At 49.5% G+C, this 13,904-nt stretch overlaps 1 long non-coding RNA gene and 1 other non-coding gene across 2 annotated transcripts; one reads left to right on the top strand and one right to left on the bottom strand.

The window, feature by feature from the left end:
* The first annotated feature begins 3,849 nt into the window (after positions 1–3,849).
* TRNAI-AAU (transfer RNA isoleucine (anticodon AAU)) lies at positions 3,850–3,923 on the top strand. The gene has a single exon. It is a non-coding gene; the product is annotated as a tRNA-Ile (tRNA).
* Positions 3,924–5,361: 1,438 nt separating this feature from the next.
* Positions 5,362–13,585, bottom strand: LOC132243835 (uncharacterized). The gene is made up of 4 exons (XR_009455410.1): positions 10,162–13,585; positions 8,807–8,936; positions 6,266–6,370; positions 5,362–5,742 (listed from the first exon to the last, which is right to left on the bottom strand). It is a non-coding gene; the product is annotated as an uncharacterized LOC132243835 (long non-coding RNA).
* Positions 13,586–13,904: the final 319 nt, after the last annotated feature.

Genomic DNA, 13,904 nt, shown 5'->3' with positions numbered 1-13,904 from the left:
ACAAGTATTTAGTACTGCAGCCTGTGCCTCGGCTGGAGGGACTCTGCGTTGGAAATGCAGCCCTGCCACCTGCTCCTGCCTCGGGTTGTGGACAGACAGCTCTTGCCACTGCTCTGCGACAGCGGTGCCCCAGGACCTGCTCTTGCGCCATCTCTGCCCATGGCACCAGCTGCCGCCATCCCCTCCAAGGCTCTGCATCCCCCACAGGGACAGTTCCCCTGGGGCTCAGTCCTCGGACCTGCACTGTTCAACATCTTCATCAGTGACTTGGACGAGGGGATAAAAAGCACCTTGTTCAAATTTGCTGGTGACACTAAGATGTGGGGGGATGTGGGCACACTATAAGGGAGGAATAGGCTGCAATTGGACCTAGACAGGTTACGGGTGTGGGCGGATGAGAACAGGATGGGTTTCAACACCGACAAGTGCAAGGTGCTGCACCTGGGGAGGAAGAACCAGCAGCACACCTACAGGCTGGGGAACTCCCTTCTCGTCAGTGCAGAGGCCGAAAAGGATCTTGGAGACATTATTGCTGCCAAAATGAACATGGGCTGAGTGTGGGGACGCTGTCAGGAAGGCCAACCACACCTTGTCATACATCCACAGATGCATCTCAAGCAGGTTCAAGGAGGTGATCCTCCCCCTCTATGCGACACTGGTCAGGCTGCAGTTGGAGTACTGCATCCAGTCCTGGGTGCCGCAATTCAGGGGGGTTGTGGACAGCATTGAGAGGGTCCAGAGGAGGGCCACCAGCGTGATGGGGGGCAGCAGGGCAGGCCCTACGAGGAGAGGCTATGGGACCTGAACCTGTTCAGCCTCCACAAGAGAAGGCTGAGGGGGGATCTAGTGGCCTGTTATAACTAGTCAGGGGGGACTAGCAATCATTGGGGGAGTCCCTGTCCCCAGAGCACTACCAGGAGTGACTAGAAATAATGCTCACAAGCTATCAGAGGGTAGATTCAGACTAGACATCAGGAGGCGCTACTTCACTGTCAGGACGGCTAGGATCTGGAACCAACTTCCAAGAGAAGTGGTGGTGGCTCCTACCCTGGGGTCTTTAAGAGGAGGCTAGTCGAACAAATTGCTGGGGTTGTTTGACCCCACTACTCTTTCCTGTCATGGCAGGGGGTCGGACTTGATGATCTGTCAAGGTCCCTTCCTACCCTACAAACTATGAAACTATGAATCTATGACCTGCCTCTGACAACACAAGTATTTTATACTGCAGCCTCCGCTTCGGCAGGAGGGACGCTGGGGTTGGAAGTGCCCACCCCATGCCCGGCCAGCTCCGACCTGCCCAGCAGAGATGAAGCCAGGCCTTGCCGCCACTCTCAGCTGGGGTGGGAGGCAGTTGCCTGGTGTGAGCCGAGCGAAGTAGTGGGAGCCTGCGATGTTCGGGCACCAAAGGCAGCTCAACTCCTCCTGAGGCCTTGCCCCTTGTGTGCAGAGTTAGCTCCCAGTTCACGGCCTCAAGTCTCTTCAGGCCTGTGGAAGACAAGGGCTGATGGAAATGAGATGGTGAAAGAACAATGCTACAAATAACCGTGCCAAGGACCGGAGGGACCCAATGAAAATGAGCACTGTGGCTGAAACTGGAGGGAGAATAGTGACCGGCCCCACCTGGCCCAAGGCTGGAGCCCGCCCAGCAACTCAGACCAGTTGGACCCTCTCCCGAGACCTGCAGGGATCCCCGCTCCCATGCAACACACCCGCTTGTGCCACCTCCCTGCTCAGGGTCTGCTCCTGGGCTGGGCTCTGCTCCTCTCTCCCAGCTCTGTGGTCCCAGACCCTCCTCTGATGTCCAGGGAAGGCTGGACACTCCCCGGGTTGCACCAGTCCGGGATGGGCAGGAGCAGGTGCAAATCCACAGGTTCTGACATGATCCCATATCCCCAGTTGGAGAAATCTGAGAAGCCAGGAGTGGAGCAGGACTAGGGCCCTGGGAAACAGAAACACAGAAGCAGGGTTTCCTCCTTGTTTAGCTGTTTGGCAACCATAGCCTTGGCCTGCGTTGGTTGTATAGTGGTGAGCATAGCTGCCTTCCAAGCAGTTCACCCGGGTTCGATTCCCGCCCAATGCAGTTACTTCTCCTTTCCCCCAACTTTTGCTTCTTTCCTCAGCCCTCAATATCCAGACTGCGAGGGAAGGCAGGGAAGAGAAACATGATGCACAAGAAAAACAGCGAGGATCTCTCCAGTCCAGAGGGGCGGAGGCTTTTTCCCTTGGTTCAGGAATTTGCTCAGGTGCACCAAGAGTTGGATTAGGCCAGTGTTTCTTAACCTGTGGTACGTGTACCCTTGGGGTACGCGAGACACACGCAGGGTGTTGGCGGGTGCTGCATTTCGGACTTTACCTTCATAGACCAGAAGTTCCTGCTGCCACCCCTCCCACTGAGTCCGGTGCACAAGGGCGTTCACACCCCAGCATAAGTGTGCCAGGGGATAGGGAGGGAGGCCCCACGCAGGCTGCTTTGGCCCAGGCCACGGTGGAAAAAGTGGGACTTGGCTTGTGGCCGCGAAAACGGAAGTGCCATGGCAGGGCTTCCAGTTTCCCTTTTGCCGCCTCGCTCGGCAGGGGACAAATAAGGTAGCAGGTGGAGAACCACTGCATTCGCTGACAGGTGGGGAGCGGCTCCCACGGATCCCTCTCTGCACAAGCAGGCCGAGCCGGGGCAGCAGAGAGGGGCGATCTTGGCTCCGGTTCATCGCAGGCTCCAGCAGATGAAACCTTTCACACTCGCTCGCCCTGCTCACCACACTGGCAGACAGTGCAGCCCCGAGTGGAGATGAGCCCCTCGCACTTGGGGTTTTTCAGCTGAAGGGAGGCAGAGGCAAGGCAGAGGAGATGGAAGGAGGCTCAGGGGGAAGAGAGGGACATGGGACATTCACACAGGAGTGACCTTCCATGTGACCGATGCCCGGCAGCCTTTGCCAAGCCCCTGGAGAGGGCTCAGCCCCGTCCTCATCCCCACATGTCCTGGCACCGTTAGAGGGGCTGGAGTGTGAGAGGGTGAGCACCAGCTGTCCAGCCTGAGAACACCTCTGGACAAGGCCAAATCCCCACCTGCCTTCTCCCAGCTGCACCTGCCCCTACAGTGGCCACAAGACACGTCCTTGTCCCGCTCCTGGCAACAGCTGGCTCTTGGGAGCCTGACTCCCTTCTCCATGGCCCAGGGCTGAGCGACAGCTCCAGCACCAGCCTTGTCCTTGTCAGGGTCATGGTGAGTGTCCCTGTTGTCCCACGGGCACCCCAGGTTGGATGCCCCAATGATGTGGTGCTGCTTTTCCCTCTCACCAAACCCCACAGCCCCTCCCCGTGCTCCCTCCACCAGCGCTTCCCTGCCAGGTCCACGGGGCAGCAAATAAAACCCCGGGACCCCACACACACGGGCTTTCCTTGCAGCCTTCAGCCCGGCCACTCCTGCCTCCCACTCCATGCCCCGTGCACCACTCCCCCCGGCAGCCTCCCCCTCCATGCATCCTGCTGGGACCCAGCATGGCGAGTGCTGCGAGGGCTGGTGCAGGGCTGGCACTGCTGGAGCAGGGAAGCGCAGGCACTTGTGTCCCCACAGGATCAGCAGCCACGGGCCCCAGGGGACACTTGTGACCAGCGCAGGGCTGGGCTGGGCTGGGCTGGGCTGGGCTGGAGGAGCCTGGACAGCACGGGGTTAGGTCCGTGCGCTCTGGCGGCGGCGGAGCACGGAAGCAGCCCGCTGCCTGGGACAGGGGCCGGCGGCGCTCATGGCCTGCTCCTCTGCTGCCCGTGTCCTGCGGCAGCTGCTGGGCGGAGCCGGGCAGTGAGAGAGGGGCGGGTCTGAATGACTGCTAGTCCCAGGAGCTGTCGTACGGTGGCCGGTTAGCTCAGTTGGTTAGAGCGTGGTGCTAATAACGCCAAGGTCGCGGGTTCGATCCCCGTACGGGCCACAGAGCGGAGTCCTTTTGTGTCCTAATCCTTGTCCTCCTCTTTCTCGTGCAAAAACCACCCGCCCTCCACCTCTGCTCCTTGGGAGGGAAAGGGAGCAGGAGTTGACTTCCTGCACGGCTCAGCTCCCCTCCAGGAAGTGCTGTTGCAAGGCCGAGGTCCGTCCCCGCAGGCAGCAGGAGTTTTAGCAGCCCTGTCCCAGGCAAAGGGAAGGAAAGTGGGGAGAAGAGTGGGTGGCACAGGTCTCTGTTGCCTGGTCCAGGCACCTAGTGCCGGGAGGGATTTCCTAGGGGTGGGATTCTCCCTCCTGTGCAAGGCTGGTTGGAAACCAATGAACTCAGCATGTACTCTTCCTCACCCACAGCCCAGAGCCCTCTCTCAGGTCAAGAGATGCAGTATAAGCCAGGACTGTTCATAGAGCCTTTAGGAATCTTCCCAGAAGTATTTGCATCACCCCCACTTTCATTTCTACTTCCCAGTGACGTCTCCCTAAGGTGAATCCCTCAGGACCAGCCCCCACAGCTCAACTTCTGCTGTGCTTCTCTCCAGCTCACACTGTCCCAGTCCTCCAGCAGGACAAGTTCTGCACAAGATGAGTCAAACACACAGTCAAGTCTCTACATGAGATGAATGCAAATAAGAGGGTCGGGGGACAGTTCAGGCCTGGGGGAAGCAGGAGCCATTCCTCTCCTCCAACCCCGCAGCAGCCCTGTTTTACCTGGGACCTTCCCCGTTCTCTTGCCTCCTGCGGCCCAACCCTCTGCTGGAGCTAGGCAGGGACATCACTGCAGTCTCATCTTCCCAGGCAGGAGGGGTGCTTTTCCAGATATTTTTTATTCCAGCTGTGCCTTTTATTACAAGGGACAAGCAAGCAAATACTCACTTTAGTGTTTTATAATAAATTAGCTCCATCATTTCACCAAGCTTTTTAACAACAGAGCAATGGTATCACCAAGTCAAAATCACAGTTGACACCAAGTCATTACCTCAAATATTCAAGTCACAAATTAATACTGCAGGCCAGGGCTCTCAAATATAGCACCTACCAGGTGGTTCTAGACTGAGGAGCCATGCCGTCTGGCCCAGGAAGAGGACAGTGAGGTACCTGGTGGCAGAATTAGTTGCCACCACTGTGACAGCCACAACTATTTAGGCTGCTGCCATCAAAGTCCACCCCCGTGGGCCAGATGTCATAGCACTGTGCTCTGCATGCAACCTGCACAATGGCTGGAAAGGGGCCAGATGATTTTGAACTCCGCTGTAGGCAGCTAAATAAGGAAATTTCATCCAAGCCTAGCTGCCCATTGGACTAATGCAGATAAGGCACAAAGGAGTGATGTGGCTGGCATCACATGTGGCTGCCTCTGTGTTGCACAAATGACCAGCTGCCTCGAGTGATGAGTGAGACCTTATGAGGGAGATATGTCAAGATGCCATGTTTATTGATTATAAGATTCAAAAGAGCACTAACACACACACACTCACACTCACAGTCACAATCACTCTGCAGATGTTATAGGACCAAAGTCCGCTGCTCAATGCTACACTCAGTTGGCCAACCTAGTGAACATGAGAAGTTAGGACCAGGGCATACAGACACATCTATGTTCCAGTGAAGTTGCAGAGTGTGCCACGACTTTTGTTTCGAGTCACAGCAGCTGTTCTGTGTCGCTTCGTCAAGAGTTTCCCATTTCGTGCCTGTTTCGACGTTCCGCCCATAGGCTATAATGGGGAAGTTCAAAACAGGCTATAACTTTGTCATTTCTGACTTGATTTTGATGAAACATACTGCAATGGTAGCCCGTTCTGAGCACATGACACCTGCCAACATTCAAGGAGATAGGTGCAGGGGGTTAGGATAAACTGCACCCCAAAATCTTGAGAGCAAAACTCCTGTCATGTGTATGTGTGAAGCCACAGCGGGGTTAAAACTGCAGGCTTGCTAGCCCTGGTGAGGCAACGAAGCCTGCCACGTTCCAACGAGATAGGTGCAGGGGCACTCTGGGCTCTGGGGCCCTGCACCTCTGGCTGTTGACAGGCAAAACTCGTGACACTGGTGAGTGACACTGTGTGTGTGTTCAGGTGTGCTCTTCCTGGCACTGGTGCCCCTGCACAACGTGGCAGTGTGCCGCGCTGAGGCCACAGTGAGGACTGTGTGCATACATTAGCTGGAGGTTATGGTACCTCCTACCCACCTTTAGCCAGGGGATCGTTGGTCCTGGCATTTACAGGGCTGCCACACTGCCAGCAGTGCCACCAACCCTCCCTACAGTGGCAGGGTGCAGTTTTAGTGGTCATGCCCAGGACCTGGTGCCTCCTCCTTCCCCATCCCACCATGCCATACCTCCAAGTTCATCCTGGCAGGAGTAAGAGCTCTCCAGGGACATGTTCTTCCCCTGTTGGCTGGTGATGCAGTTAGTGCCCACTCAAGCTGAGAGCGGGGCATTACCTGGTTTTTGAAAGAGGAAAAAAGGAAATAGGCGTGGACAGAGTGAGGAGGGTGGCACTCAGTCCATCTACACCTGGAGCTTGGGGAACCCCAGCAGCGGGAGGTTCACCTTCAGGAACACCAGCTGCTTCACCAAACCACTGTCCAAGCAGGTGCGGTGGGGTGTCACTACATCCCCAGGGATGCTCAACACCCTCTCACTCGGCACACTGGTCAGTAGGCCAAGGGGTCACACACCAGTGGCTCCACATCCTCGGCAACATAGGCAGCCACCAAGGGGTGAGCACTACCTGCCTCATGCTGGGGTCTGGTGGCTCTGGACCCCACCACAGAAGGCATGCACCTGTGGTGGAGCTCAAGATTGGCTTGTGGATGATGTGCTAGCATGAGACAGTGTATCCCCCTGTTCCACGTCCCCCCGCCTCTGTCATTCTGCCTCCCTGACTTCCTTTACCAGCACCTCCATCCGCTGATACAGTGTTTGGCTGCCAGATCCAGGGCCCTTCACCCTTTGGTCACACATGGCAGCCAGCACGTGGACTGCACTGGACTGCAAGGGATATCAAGCAATTTCCTGATGCCCTCCTTCAGCCGCCTCACCAGTGCCTGCACATCTGGTGACAGTGGCTGGCCCCAGCCAGGATCATTGATCCACTGCAAGCTTGCCATTCGTCTCTGAAGTTCCCTCACTGTGGGGATCACCTGGCTAAGGAGGGCAGCAGCAGCACCGAGGCTCTTGGGGGCCTAAAGGAAGGGCTTGAGGACCACTGAGATCTGGGAGATGGTATCGCACATAACTTTGTTCAGGGGGTGACCAGCCCCAATCTCCCAGAGCAGGGCGATCTCATGGATGGCCTTCTGTTGCTCCACCAGCCTCTCCAGCATCAGGAATGTGGAGTTCTGCCTAATCTCCACATCCTGCATGATTTTGTGTTGCAGGATGTTCAGCTCTGTTTGTTTGTCCCACAGCTTCTTGCCCCCCTTGATGCTCCAGTGGAGGTAGCTGCCACCTTCCTGCATTTGGAAATGAGCTTGCTGGTGGTGCTGGCTGGCGCCATCACCGGCAGCCCTGTCCCCCTCCAAGGCATCCCTGACAACAATGTGCAACTTGTGTGCCACACAGCGGATGTTATCAAAGTTGGCATCACAGACCACCTTGCCCATATTGGCCCCATCGTCAGTGACCATGAACCCACTGGTGAGCTTGCCCTGCACAGCAAGCCACAGGTTAGCATGCTAACTCACAGGAAGGAGTGAAACAGTTAAATATTTGCAACCCTCCCCCCCCACCCAACCCCGCTGTATGTGGGAAACCCAAGTAAGCCTGAGATCAATAAATGAATAAAGTTTAAGGCCAGAGCCAAGAAAGGTTGGATAAAACTGTCTAGAACATAAGAAAAATCAAAAAATCACATTCTTAAGTCTAAGGACATCTCACAAAGACAAGAGGCAAAAGCAAATATTGCAATTGGCATAAGGTATTAAATCTTGAGGCCTGAAACATTTTAGATCTCTTCCAATTTAAAATTTTCTTTAAACTTGCTTCTTCATAGCTTTGGCAACTATATGATATGATGAAAATAATGCCCAGCTTAAAAAAATTCTTCTTATTATTTGAAAAGTAAAAGTTACAGCAGATGCATAACTACTGCTCTACTCATTTTCAAGTTCTCCAGTGATAGTTATGTAAGAACCATTCACTATATGGAGGCACAGGCAGTTATTTAATCCCTTCCTGCCCTCTCCATCTACTTTTGAAAGCTGTTACTGAGAAAATGAGAAGATTCTATAATTGAAGCTTCATTTTGCACCTCCTCAGTAACCAAAGAGCCCTGTCATCTGATCTTGCAGTGTTCTTGCACTCATGCAAATATTCCCACTGGCTTTACCATAAATTACTCACATGAGTAAGAGATGCAGAATTCAGTCTATTTCCTTCATCTTTCATTATTGCAGCAACCTCACAGCTGACTGACAACATGTATGCTATGGCACACCAGCCTCCCATATCTCGGCAGCATGCACTGTAGGATGGTATAAAACACTGGACCCCTTAGATTCAAGACTTTATTAGTTTCCCAGGAAATGCTTTCACATGTAGGATGTTTCTTTACTAAGGTTACCAAAAATTAAAGGCCCAAATGTCCTGGCCTCAACATTTTTTTTAAATTGTTAGGCAAAAACAACAAGCAAAGAAAAAAGCCCCCAAAGTTCTCAACCTAGAGCTTGGAAGCACTGAACTTCAGAAGACTAATATACTGCAGTGTTGCTTCCCTTTCTACGCTATTTGGTTGCTTGCTGGCCGCAACCTCGTTGCTGTGGCTAGTCTCCATCAAGCTGGCATCTGCAACAACTTCCAGGCTGTTGTCTCTTGCTGTCACATATCCTCTGGTTCTCCTCTAAACTTCATTTCCTCTTACCTCAAGTTGTTCTTACCTTTCACCACAGTGGAGGGAATATGGATCTCTTGCTGCACACTGACCTGGAGAGTGACAATGCCCAGTCACAAGCTAGCTATTTAGTAATTAAGCTCCAAAGTTCTTCCAAATACATGGGGAGTGGGGACCTATAAAGGAAATGCAAACTTTAGAAATTGAGCTGGGAAATCATTCTGCCCATGACACAAGTTTCCAGATGGTGTAGAGCGGATTTTCCAAAGTACATAAGAAGAGTATTTGACACATGAAAAAGTTATAAACATTTAAATAGGGCTAAGAAAAATACCACACATCAAGCCGAACCATTTTATTCCACTCGATTCTGAAGTGAGTGTAAGTACAACTTTGGCAATTGTTACAGGTAGAGGCATTTGGGGAGTCTGCAGTTTTATAATCCTGGATCAAGAAAAAACAACACCACAGCAACAAAACTAATTTGACTGGCTTTTCTCCTTTGCACTAACTATAGTGGGCAACTCAGAACAACAGACATTAGCAATCTTTTTATTTTTTAAATCATCTTTACTTCAACAACTGAGCTTCAACATAGACCCAACACAGCTGCAACGTGCTTCTAAGCTCCTTTATAAAGCCCCTGTATCTGGAACTCTGCTGCCTAGCAGCCTAGCATGTCTTCTGGTCTCTAACCCCTATGAAAGGAACAATGCAACACTGACAGATAGCCAGACTACACAGCAACATCAAAAATAAGGGCAAAGAGAGAGTGCTTAAAACTTGATGCCATGGCTCAGTTTAGCTTATCTGTGTGACGCAACCAGTCTGTAGCAGTTAAACCAAATCAGAAAGTGAAGTGTCAGCAAATACAAATTTTCTGCCTTTGAACCTGGTAGAAAATGTAATGGATTCAATGTTGCAAAGAGGAGTGTACATGTCCAGTGGAGCTTTTCTTTAGGATTTAAATACTCCTTCCTAATTTAAAAAGCTGCATTGTTCAAGAAATTTAATGCTTTAACTTGGTCCAGTTTCAGGAGGTAAATCCCAAAAGGCTCAGTGTGGCATTTTTAAACAACTGCCACCACAAATCTGTGGAATTTTGTGTTTCTAACCTTGCTTTTAAGTGCTTGCATGACTAATAAAGTGTGACACTGCTGAGATTTGCTAGCATTCTTTTCTGTAACGTAAGTTCTAGCTGACAAAAATATGGCTAAATTTAGATACCTGCAGCAAACAAGAACCTGCAAAACAAAAGTAGGCTTAAGGATTAAAATTGGCTGTGACATGTTTGTGCTCCAACATACGTAAGTTCACATAACCCCTTGTCTGCTGCCCCATTCGCAAAGTCATAGGCTGTCTGTGAAAAGTATTTTGCTGATGCTAGTTAAATGGTGTTACCTATTGTGATGTGCTGTTACGGTTCCACCACTATGGGCTTCACTGGATCCTTCATCTGAAAAAAAAAATAAACTGCCATTTTACTGGGGGGAAAAGGGCAAAGAAATCTTAGATAAATTCTAGGGAAACACTCTCTCAATTACACCAGAATCTGAATACTGTAAATACATTCAATTAAAATACCGTATTTTTCCAGGTCTTGACTTATTCCATGACCTTTAAAACAGAAAAATGCCAGCAAGTCCTTAATTATTTCCTTATTGGCATCTTTCCAGATAACTTAGTTTAGCATTTTTAAAGGCTACCTAATGGTTCATACCACATAGGGAAAAAATATTACAATGCAAGTTAAGCACTGCAGCAATTAGATACAATAGAGAAGAGGATATTTAACTAACAACCAGATCTCCAAAATGTTTTGTTTCTGCATTGTGCCAAACAGCCACCACAAAAATTGCATAAAGAGAATTTAATGCCAAATGGTTTGGCCTGATAATACAGTGGCTGGTAGAATTTGTCACGTTATTTAAAAGCCATTTTGCTTTTAACTGCTTGTAAAAACAAACATTTATTTAAAAATATATTGAAGTCCCATTGAAAATTGAATTTTTGAGCCATTAACTGTACCTGTCTAATCTGGCCAGCAAATTGAAAGGGTGCTTTTTGGCCACATCAAGACATGCAGGCACGTGAGGTTTCTAGTGCTGCAAACCTCTTTGTGGTGCCACAAACTGCACATGGGGAATATTAAAATGTCTCCTGTGCTGCAAATTTGCAGCATGGGGCCAAAATATTTTACTGGGAAATCCTGGTAGCAAAAAAAAAAGTGCCAGGCATAGGCAACTGATAGGAGGTGCACAGGGGTACACGTGCCCCCCCTGACAGCTGACACTGATGCTGTCAGCAGGGCTTGTGCCCCCCAACAGGGCTGCCACCGTCAGCAGCTTCTGCGGGTACTCCCCAAGATTCAGGAGGCACCAGTCACTCATAGGGCCAGGAAAAAAAGCAGCAAAATGCATGTGCAGGAGTGTACGTCAGAAGTCAAGGGGGCTCGTTCCTCCAGGGAAATTCTCTGACTGCTGGCCAGAGTGTCTCCACCCCTGCAGTTGTGCCCCAGCTCCTCCGGCATGCCAAGAGCTGAGAGGAGCCAGGCAAGGGCAGTTTGCCCAGAGTGCGATAATTTGTCCCTCATAGTACACGTGCAGGGAAGCGCACAGCAGCAAAACGTAGCAGCATAAAGTTGTGCCACTACTATTTTTGTCACTGCAAGCACATGCCCCTGAACATCTGGATGTGGTCTTTAAGACTTTTTATTAAAATGCTATAATAAAGACAATGAGTTCAAGCAACTGGCAAAACTTGAAATATAAAGCTAAAATTATATACACACTAGGCATGTCTACACATATACATTTAATCCACATTAGCCCATTTTAAGGTGCATTAAGGGTGCATGTCTATACAGGCGTGCCCTTAATGTGCTTCAAAAGTGGAACTTTTAGGCTATTTGAACATATGTGTGATACCTGCATAAAGCGCATTATAATGTGCATTAATACTGTGTGTATTCATTGACTTGGGACTAACTTTAGCCCCTAGTCTGCATACCCGTGTTAATGCGCCTTAGCACATGCACGTGTAGACTTGCGCCTAAATTTCCTTAATGCACATTAAGTTTAGGTACACATAAAAACACAGGTTTGTGTTGTAGACAGTGGAGTCCTGATGTGACTACACATGCATAGGATGATTAGAGGGTGGAACTCTCTGGAACACCTAAACTTCTAACCTTAATGATGTTATGACCTACTTTTAAAGGCTGAGCTTGCACAGAGAGTGTTTGAAAACAAGTTGTTTGTTTTGGGAACTGAGGGAATAGGACATTTAGGACCATTATGGTAATGAGTTGTTGCCATAGTTTGAATTGTATAGTCCTTATAATGATTGACTTTGATGGAAGTAGGAGAGGGATAATTGGATCTCCATTTGATGGACAGGTAGGGTGATTTAGTCCTTATAAAAACCTGTCCAGGGTCAGTGTGGATGGGGCTTCTTTCTCTGGGATAAGAGGGGTTCTTTCATTTGGGAACTTGATTCTGCAAAGCAAGAGCTTGGCTTATAAAGATTATATGACTGAGTGTGCAAGTGTCATTAATATGGAACTGATCTACTGCTTGATTGTTTGTGGTTGTCTGGAACCCAGAGTTTCTCGGTGAGGTTGTCGAGCGATTGAGAACAGGGTATGTTGTGACAGTGCTCAGGAGCAATGACAGAGGGTCCAAATCACCTAGGCACTTGCTGGCCACTCAGCTGCTTCTTTGCATTGCATCAGTCAGGGTAAGTATCACCTACCCTTTGTTGAGGTGCTTAATACCCACCTAGAGCGAGGGAACAGCATAGATATCCTCAGGGGTGTGAGATACTGCACAGCAGGCCTTCCCTGCCCATCAGCACTCTAGGGTGATAGTCTGCCACCTAGGGTGACAGACTGGTATTGGGCTCCATAACTGTATATTGTTTATAGTACTGTAGGTTGTTGTGCTTGTTGTTTTAGTGTTTTGTTGTGGTTACTTGTCAATATATATTTACTTCTTGTTGACTTTACAGATGTCTGAAATTTTCATTGGTAGTTTGCACCTCTGGTCGGGGCCATGCAGTACGCCAGCTTCCGGAGGGAATTAACCTTAGGGTGTCTGAATCTAAATGGGAAGTTGGTAAGGTATAGAGGCTTAATGACCCTCTGTGTGTGTGTTTGAGATGTGAGCGGATGTCTGAAGGAGTCCAAGGGGTTCCCTTGCCAGCCCCTCCTGCTCTTCAGTATAAACATGCCCACTGTGAAAAAGTTGTTTTTTCAGTACTAAAATTTACCACGTTTAGCAACAGAAGACATCCACTTAAGTTATTAGAATCCCAAAAGGCAATAAAGTTTACTATGTTATGTTTTTCTGCGTAGAACATTTGTAAATTTGTATAGGAAAAAAACTGGAAGGGGGAAAAAAAGGAAAGTGTACTTAAACTTAAAATCATATTTCTTTCCAGTACAGGAGAACAAATGAAAAACATTTGTATCACAGAACATAGCAACAAATTTCAGCCCAGGTTCTGCCTAAGCTGAATGTACAGCTCCACATGAAACTCCTTGCCAGTTGAAGAGCCTTACATTCCAATTAGATTGCAAACTCATTGGACCAACTTCATTTCAAATGATGACATAGTTTCTCTTGGGATAAATTTCTTCTCCCAAGGTAAATTCTTCTAGTGATAGCCAGTTTTCAAAGGTCTTTTATATAAAGAAATTAGCTTTATGTGACTGGAACTAAGGGTAGCTCTTGTGGACAGAGAACTTGCACAGTTTGATATGGGCACTGCTTTAGGCCAGACATGAAGAACAAGAGCAGCTCACAGAGCATGGTAGTAATTATACTTTTTTGGGGGGGAAAGGAAAAGCCAACACCCCCCCCCGACACATTCATGCCCTCCCCTCCCCCCAAAGGCACATTCATGGCACTGGTTTTGTTATCAGGACCAAAATTGTTACTCCAATACCTCATGATCCTTTGTCTACAACTGACCAGCAGACAACATGCAACAGTCATCAGTGCATATACCCTAGCCCTAGATGCAGACGATGAAACAAAAGAAAAATGTTATTCTAAACTCAATCAAGTCCTGTCATCTGTCTTCAAAGAAAATAAGACAATTCTTGGCAATTTCAGTGCTAGGGGCTAGGGACAGACACTACA

The sequence above is a fragment of the Alligator mississippiensis genome, chromosome 11, assembly GCF_030867095.1.
Source record: "Alligator mississippiensis isolate rAllMis1 chromosome 11, rAllMis1, whole genome shotgun sequence".
Taxonomy (NCBI): Eukaryota; Metazoa; Chordata; order Crocodylia; family Alligatoridae; genus Alligator; species Alligator mississippiensis.
This window is presented reverse-complemented; position numbering and strand designations above follow the sequence as displayed.